This window comes from Marmota marmota, unplaced genomic scaffold (genome assembly GCF_001458135.2).
Source record: "Marmota marmota marmota unplaced genomic scaffold, marMar, whole genome shotgun sequence".
Taxonomy (NCBI): Eukaryota; Metazoa; Chordata; class Mammalia; order Rodentia; family Sciuridae; genus Marmota; species Marmota marmota.
Window position 1 is genome coordinate 29,759,134 of NW_026000026.1, and position 7,362 is coordinate 29,766,495.

Consider the following 7,362-nt stretch of genomic DNA (forward strand, 5'->3'; position numbering starts at 1 on the left):
AGCATTGTGTGGTGGGGGAATGTCTGTCCCCTCTCCATCTTTATGTTCTGTGCCAGGAGATGGAGGCAGGGAAGCAAGACATATACTTAATCTCAAAGTCAGCCTCATAAATGAATTTTGGATCCTCAATAAATTGATTTTGAATCAATGCAGAAATTTAGGGGCTGCTCTTCTTCTTCTTCTTCTTCTTATTATTTTTATCACTATAGCCCACGTTTCTTTGGGACATAGATGAAGAGAAGCACTAGCACTTTAAAGAGAAAGCCAGGTTTGCACAGCAATGCAAATTGCATGCAAATGAATCTGCAAAAGTGAACTTGGGACTCAGAGGCAGAGGATTTGGATGAACTCAAGAGTTTTCATGCCAGTTTGCCCAATCCTGAATCATGGTTCCCTGCTGGAAGTGAGAAGAGGAACTACAGCTCTAGAATTTCTATAAAGGAGGGCTAGGAGGGGGGTGAAATCTCACTAGAAAGGTAGGAAGCTGTGGAGAGTCACCAAGCTGACCTGGGAACTGTACACTTGATATTGATTGTGTATTTATTAGAAGATGGCTTTGACTCTGAGTTTTCTATCTACAATACATTAATGTGACAGCAGGAATCAATTTAACAACCTCCTTACAATTCTTTGCCTCTTTCTGATTTGATTATTTGCTTTGGAATTTTGTAAACCACTTATTATGGTTCAGATATGAAGTGTCCCCCAAAGCTCATGTGTGAGACAAAGAAATGTTCAGAGGTGAAATGATTAGATCAAGAGAGCTGTAACCTTATTAGTGGATTGATCTGTTGGGGGGCTGCCTTGTTCAGGAGCTATGCACACACCTTTAAGTCCTGAGTAAGAGGTACAGAACTGGTATTGCACTCTGCAATGCAACTGTACTTTACCTCTGCTTGGATAAGAAAGGTGTAGCTCTGGGAGTGAGCGTCACCCAATGGGATTGAATTACACCCATCTTTTTGTTGTAATCCTACCCTTCTGCCCTTTTTTTGGATAGAATGTTCCATGGATTAGCTCCCCCCATTAATAAAACCTGGGTTCAAGGTGTGCTCCCTCTCTTTCTTGCCTGTCTTGACTCCTTGGTGGGAGCTGGGTCATAGGGCCCATCACTGAACACAAAGTAAAAGGTACTTCTCTGTCTGTGTGTCATTATTTCATGCCAGCCCAATTCTCCTGGAGTGACCCTGACTGGTTTATTTGTGTGTCACCGCATTGATCCAGTCATATGGATTAACTGGGTGGTAACTCTAGGCAGGTAGGAGTGGCTGGAAGAAGTAGATCACTGGTGGTATCCTTTGGAGTTTATATATATATATATATATATATATATATATATATATATATNTATATATATACTTTTCCCTAGGGAGCAGAGCTCTCTCTGCTCGGATAGCTGCAGATTCAAGAAACCCTGTGTCTCCTGAAAGACTAGGTATCTTCAAAGGACCTGAAACTGAACAGCTCTGAGATGGAGCTCATGGTCCTCCAAAATCCAGTTCTCTTCAGTACCCCATCATTATGAAAAGGATGACCCTATCCAAGGTCACCTCCTGAAGTTACCCCCCACCCCCATGCAATCTATTTCTAAGGCTTGAATCCTCCATCTCAAAGTTCTTGACTGTTTTAGTGGCTCTTATTCTACCTACCACTGCTCTATACCCTAACTCTTCCAATCTTCATACAGAAGTCATGATTATTTATGTTCCCATTCTGAGCAATAACCTAGCCATGTGACACTGGGAAAGTTGCTGCCTCTTCCTGGGTCTTAGTTCTTTGTTGATCACAGGAGAACCTGCTGTAAAGACTTATCAAGGACAGGCACAGGTTAATTTCTGTGGTGTCATGAGCCCATGGGGCTAGCTGTGTTCTGGATAGAGAGAACAATGATGGGGTAGGGGGACCCCATCAGTTTTTCTTCTCATGGGATCCTCCAACTTCTAGATTTTATATGATGATTTTTTCCCCTATTGAGGATTGAACCCAGGAATGTTCTGCCAATGAATTACATTCCAGCCCTTTTTATATTTTATTTTGAGGCAAGGTCTCTCTAAGTTGCCAAGGCTGGCCTTGAACTTGCAATCCTTCTTTCTGCCTCAACTTCCTAAATTGCTAGGATTACAGATGTGCACCACCATGCCTGGCTCATATAAGGATTTTTAAAAAGCTTTTTATTTGGAAGTATTAGAGATTTACAGAGTGTTGAAAAGGTAATATGGAGAGATTCCATGTCCCTCTCACCCAGTTTCTTTCAGTGGTTACATCTTACATAATTATAACCATTATAAGCATCTTTCCATGTGCTTATTTGCTATTCTATATCTTCATTAATGAAATGTCTTTTTCCATTTTCTAATTGGATTATGATATAGCACAGTGTCAAAACTAGAAACTGACATTGATACAATGTGTGTGTACATGGTTCTGTTATTTTATCATTTACATAAGCTTGTGTAACTACCACCCCTTTTAAGATACCCTTGTCACATCCACCTCTCTACCTACCATCCCTAACCCCTGGCAACCACTAAAGTATTCTCTACATTTTTTTTTCATTTTGACAATGTTATATAAATGGAAGAATACAGTATATGACATTTTGCAATGTTTTCTCTCTTTCAGAACCATACCCTTGAAATCCATCTGGGTTGTTGTATGTATCAACAGTTTCATTTTTGAGTAATAATCCATGGTCTGAATATACCACAGTTTGTTCAGCTGCTCATTTATTGTAGGACATTTTGGTTGTTTCCATTTTTTTTTTTTTTTGCTATTATAAAGCTGCAGTGAACCATCATTAACAGGTTTTTGTGTGGTCATAACTCTTGATTTCTCTGGGATCAGTGCCCAGAAGTGCAATTGTTGTGTGGTTAAGTGTATATTTAGTTTTTTAAGAAACCATCAAACTGTTTTCCAGAGTAGCTCTACCATTTTACATTTTCATTAGCAATGTTTGAGAGATCCAGTTTCTCTATATCCTCTTAAGCATTTGGTATTGTCACCATTTTTTATTTGAGCAGTTCTAGGAGTTATGTAATATATCTTATCATGGTCTTAATTTGCATCTCCCTGAAGGCTCATGATGTTGAGCATCTTTCTGTGTGCTTATTTGCCATCATATATCCTTGTTGATGAAATGTCTCTTCAGGTCTTTTTCCCATTTTCTAATTTGATTATGATTATGATTATTTTATTTTATTGTGGTGCTGGGGATTGAACCAAAGGCCTCACACATGCTGGATAAATGCTCTATCAGTGAGCCACATCCCTAATCACACTTCTTTTTTAATCTGTTGAGTTTTGAAGTTATTTATACCTTCTGATATGTGTCTTTTGTCAGATACGTGGTTTACAAATATTTTCTTCTTCATGGCTTGTGTTTTCACCTTTTCCACAGAATATTTTTGTAAAAAAAAGTTATTCATTTTAGTGAAGTTTGATTTATTAATTAATTGTAGGGATCATGTCTAAGAACCCTTCACCAAATCCAAGGTCTTGATGACTTTCTCCTAGGTTCTCTCCCCAAGTTTCATAGTTTTACACTTCTCTACAATCCATTGTAAATTCCTTTTTGTGTAAGACATGAGATTTAGGTTTAGGTTTGTATTTTTGCCTCTGAACGATCCTTCCTCCACTGAATTGCTTTTGCTCCCCTGTCAGAGATCAGGAGGCTGTGCTTGCATAGACCCGTTTCTGGATTTTCTATTCTGTGTCATCGATCCACATTTTCTATTCTGTGTCTATTCTTCCACCAGTGACTCACCATTTTAATGACAATGGCTATATTATTAGGACTTAATATTGATTAGTTTTTCCTTCCACTTTATTATTCTTTCTCATCATTGTTAATTCCTCTCCATATAAATTTTAGAATAATCTTATCTATCCAAAAAGTCTTGTTGGGATTTTGATAGGAATTGTGTTAAACCTGTCTATCAATCGGAGAAGAATTGATTTCTTTACTATGGTAAGTCTTCCAATCCATGAATATTTATGACTCTCCAGTTGTTTAGATTTTCTGTAATTTCTTCTTTTTTATTTTTATTTTTTTTTAAGTTGTTACTTTTTATTTATTTGTATGTGGTGCTGAGAATTGAACCCAGTGCCTCATGCTTGCTAGGCAAGCGCTCTACCACTGAGCCACAACCCCAGCCCCTGTAATTTCTTCTTTAATCAGTATTTTATAGTTTTCAGTATGTAAGACCTGTACATGTTTTGTCAAATTTACATTTACATATTTATTTTGAGCAATTGCAAATGGTATTGTATTTTAAATTTTGTTTCTCATGTGTTCCATTGCTAGTGTATAAAAATAAAATTAATTTTAAACTAGGCATCATGGCGCATGCCTGGAAAACCAGCTATTCAGGAGGTTGAGGCAGAAAGATCATTTGAGTCTACAAATCTGAGATCAGCCTGAGCAACCTAGTGAGAACCTCATCTCAAAAAAAAAGAAAAAAAAAAAAATATATATATATATATATACACACACACACACACACACAAAATTTTTATTTGTTGATCTTGTATCTTTCAATCTTGCTGAACTCACTTAGTAGTTTTTTATTTATTTATTTATTTTTTGGTAGATTCCTTGAGATTTTCTACACAGACAATCATGTGATCTGCAAAGAGAGGGCAGTTTTATTCTCTCCTTTCAAATCTGGTATGTTTTATTTCCTTTTCTTGACCTTTTGTGCTGGCCAGTTTTTCCAGTACTATGTTGAATGGCCATGGTAAGAAGGGACATCCTTGCCCTGTTTTCTGATCTTGGCAGAAAAGCATCGTCATGAAGCTGACTTGGGAATTAACATGCATACCTTCCAGGTGGAACCTTTCCTGCCTTGGCAATGGAGGAAGCATGGAGATGGAGCCTCCCTTTGCAGGATTCCTGAGTGCAGAAGCCACAAAACAAAGAAACCACAATCCTGCACCTCACCCCACTTACCCAGTTGACATGCAATGGTCATGCAACATAAGAAAGAAATAAATCTTTGTTGCTTTAATCACCTGGTGTGTGTGTGTGTGGGGGGAGGGGATGCACTATCTTTCACCACTAAATATGATGTTAGCTATTGTTTTTTCATAGATGTGCTGTATCAAATTGAGCAAATTCCCCTTTGTTCTCGATTTTTAAAGAGTTTTTATCATGAATGAATTTAAAAAAACCAGTTTTTGTAGATGGATTGTAGATGGACCCAATACCTTTATTTTATTTAGTTTTTATATGGTGCTGAGGATCAAACCTAGTGCCTTGCACATTCTAGGCAAGTGCTCTACTACTGAACCACAACCCTAGCCCTCATGAGTGAATTTTGAGTTTTGTCAAGGGAACTTTCTGTGTCAATTGATATGATTTTTTTTCCTTAGCCTCTTGATGTGAGGGATTATTTTGGATTACATTAATCGACTTTTGTAAACTGAACCAGCCTTTCATTTCTGAAATAAACCCACTGGATCATTATATATGTGTACACACATGGAGTCATGTGTTACTTAACAATAGGGATACGTTCTGAGAAAGGTGTTGTTAGGTAATTTCATCCTTGTGCAAATATAATAGCATGTACTCACACAAACTAAGATGGTCATGATGTCACTAGGCAATATAATCTTATAGGATCACTATTGTTTATGTAGTCTGTTGTTGATTGAAATGTTGTTATGCAGTATAAATGTGTGTGAATATATATGAACTCTATTTGTTAATATTGCTAGTACTTTCTTAAAGATATTTTTATTTATATTCATGAGGGATATTGGTCTATAGTTCTTTCTTTTTATTTTTTCTTTCTTTTTGGTACATGGGATTAAACCCAAAGATTCTTTATCACTAAGCTACATGCCCAGCCCTTTTTATTTATTTATTTTGAGATATGTTCTCACTAAGTTGCTGAAATTGGCCTCCAATTTGAGATCCTCTTTTTTGATTGAACTCAGGGGCACAGAGCCTTATTTTGTATTTTATTTAGAGACAGGATCTCACTGAGTTGCTTTGTGCCTCGTTTTTTGCTGATGCTGGCTTTGAACTCATGATCCTCCTGCCTCAGCCTCCCAAGCTGCTGGATTACAGGCATGTGTCACCTCACCTGGCTTGGGATCTTCTTGATAATGTTGGGTACAGTGTTCCATAAATGTCAATTAGATTCTGTCATTTGATGGTATTATGGAAATCTTCTATATCCTTCTAGATGTTCTATCAATTGTTGAGAGAGAAATGTTGAAGTCTCCAACTATAATGGTGCATTTGTCAGTTTCTTCTTTCAACTTTATCAATTTTTGCTTCATGTATTTTATAGCCTGTTGTTTTGTGCACACATATTTAGGATTGCTATGTCTTCTTGGATTGACCATTTTATTATTTATGTTCTTTTTTATTTTTATTTTTTCCTTACAGGTAATATATGTCATTTATTTCTGCTTTCAATATTTTTTTCTTTAATTTTAGAAGTTTGGCTATGACATGTGTTGATTTGGATTTGTTGATTTAATCCTGTTTGAGGTCACTCAACTTCTTGAACCTGTAGGTTCACATCTTTTGCCAAGTTTGGGAAATTTTCAGCCATTATTTCTTCAACTACTTTTTGAGATGTGCCCTCTTCTCCAGCTGGAATTCCAGTGATACAAATGTTAGATCTTTTGTTAAGAGTCCCACAGAACAGGCTCTGTTCATTTTTTTTTTAATCTATTTTCTCTGTCATTCAGGTTAGGCGACATAATTGCTTTCTTTTCTTTTTTTTTTAAAATTTTTTTAGTCGTCAGTGTACCTTTATTTTTTATTTATATATGGTGCTGAGAATTGAACCCAGTACCTCACACATGCTAGGCAAGTGCTCTACCACTGAGCTACAACCCCAGCCCCAAATTGCTTTATTTTCAAGCTTACCAATTCTTTACTTTGTCATGTCTGTTCTGCTGTTCAGCCCATCTTTTGAGTTTAAAAATTTTAGATACTTGGGAGCTGGAATTGTGGTTCAGTGGTAGAGCATTTGCCTGGCATGTGTTGGGCACTAGGTTTGATTCTCAGCACTGCATATAAATAAATGAAAAAAAAAGTCCATCAACAACTAAAAATATATATTTTTAAAAAAATTTAAATCCTATATTTTTGGTCTTAAAATTTCTACTTGGTTCTGTTTCTTTGCTGATACCAAGACATTCCAGACTTTTTTTTTTCTTTTTTGGTACTGGGGATTGAACTTAGGGATGCTTAACCCCTGAGCCACATCCCCAGACCATTTTATATTTTATTTAGAGGCAGATCTTGCTCATTTACTTAGAGCCTTTCTAAATTGCTGAGGCTGGCTTTGAACTTGTTGTCCTCTTGCCTCAGCCTCCCAGGCAGCTGGGATTACAGGTGTG

The 7,362-nt window shown here is 36.8% G+C and overlaps 1 long non-coding RNA gene across 1 annotated transcript; it reads left to right on the top strand.

The window, feature by feature from the left end:
* The first annotated feature begins 378 nt into the window (after window positions 1-378).
* LOC125619176 lies at window positions 379-5,046 on the top strand. The gene is made up of 3 exons (XR_007350687.1): window positions 379-476; window positions 4,590-4,666; window positions 4,828-5,046. It is a non-coding gene; the product is annotated as an uncharacterized LOC125619176 (long non-coding RNA).
* The last annotated feature ends 2,316 nt before the right edge of the window (window positions 5,047-7,362 follow it).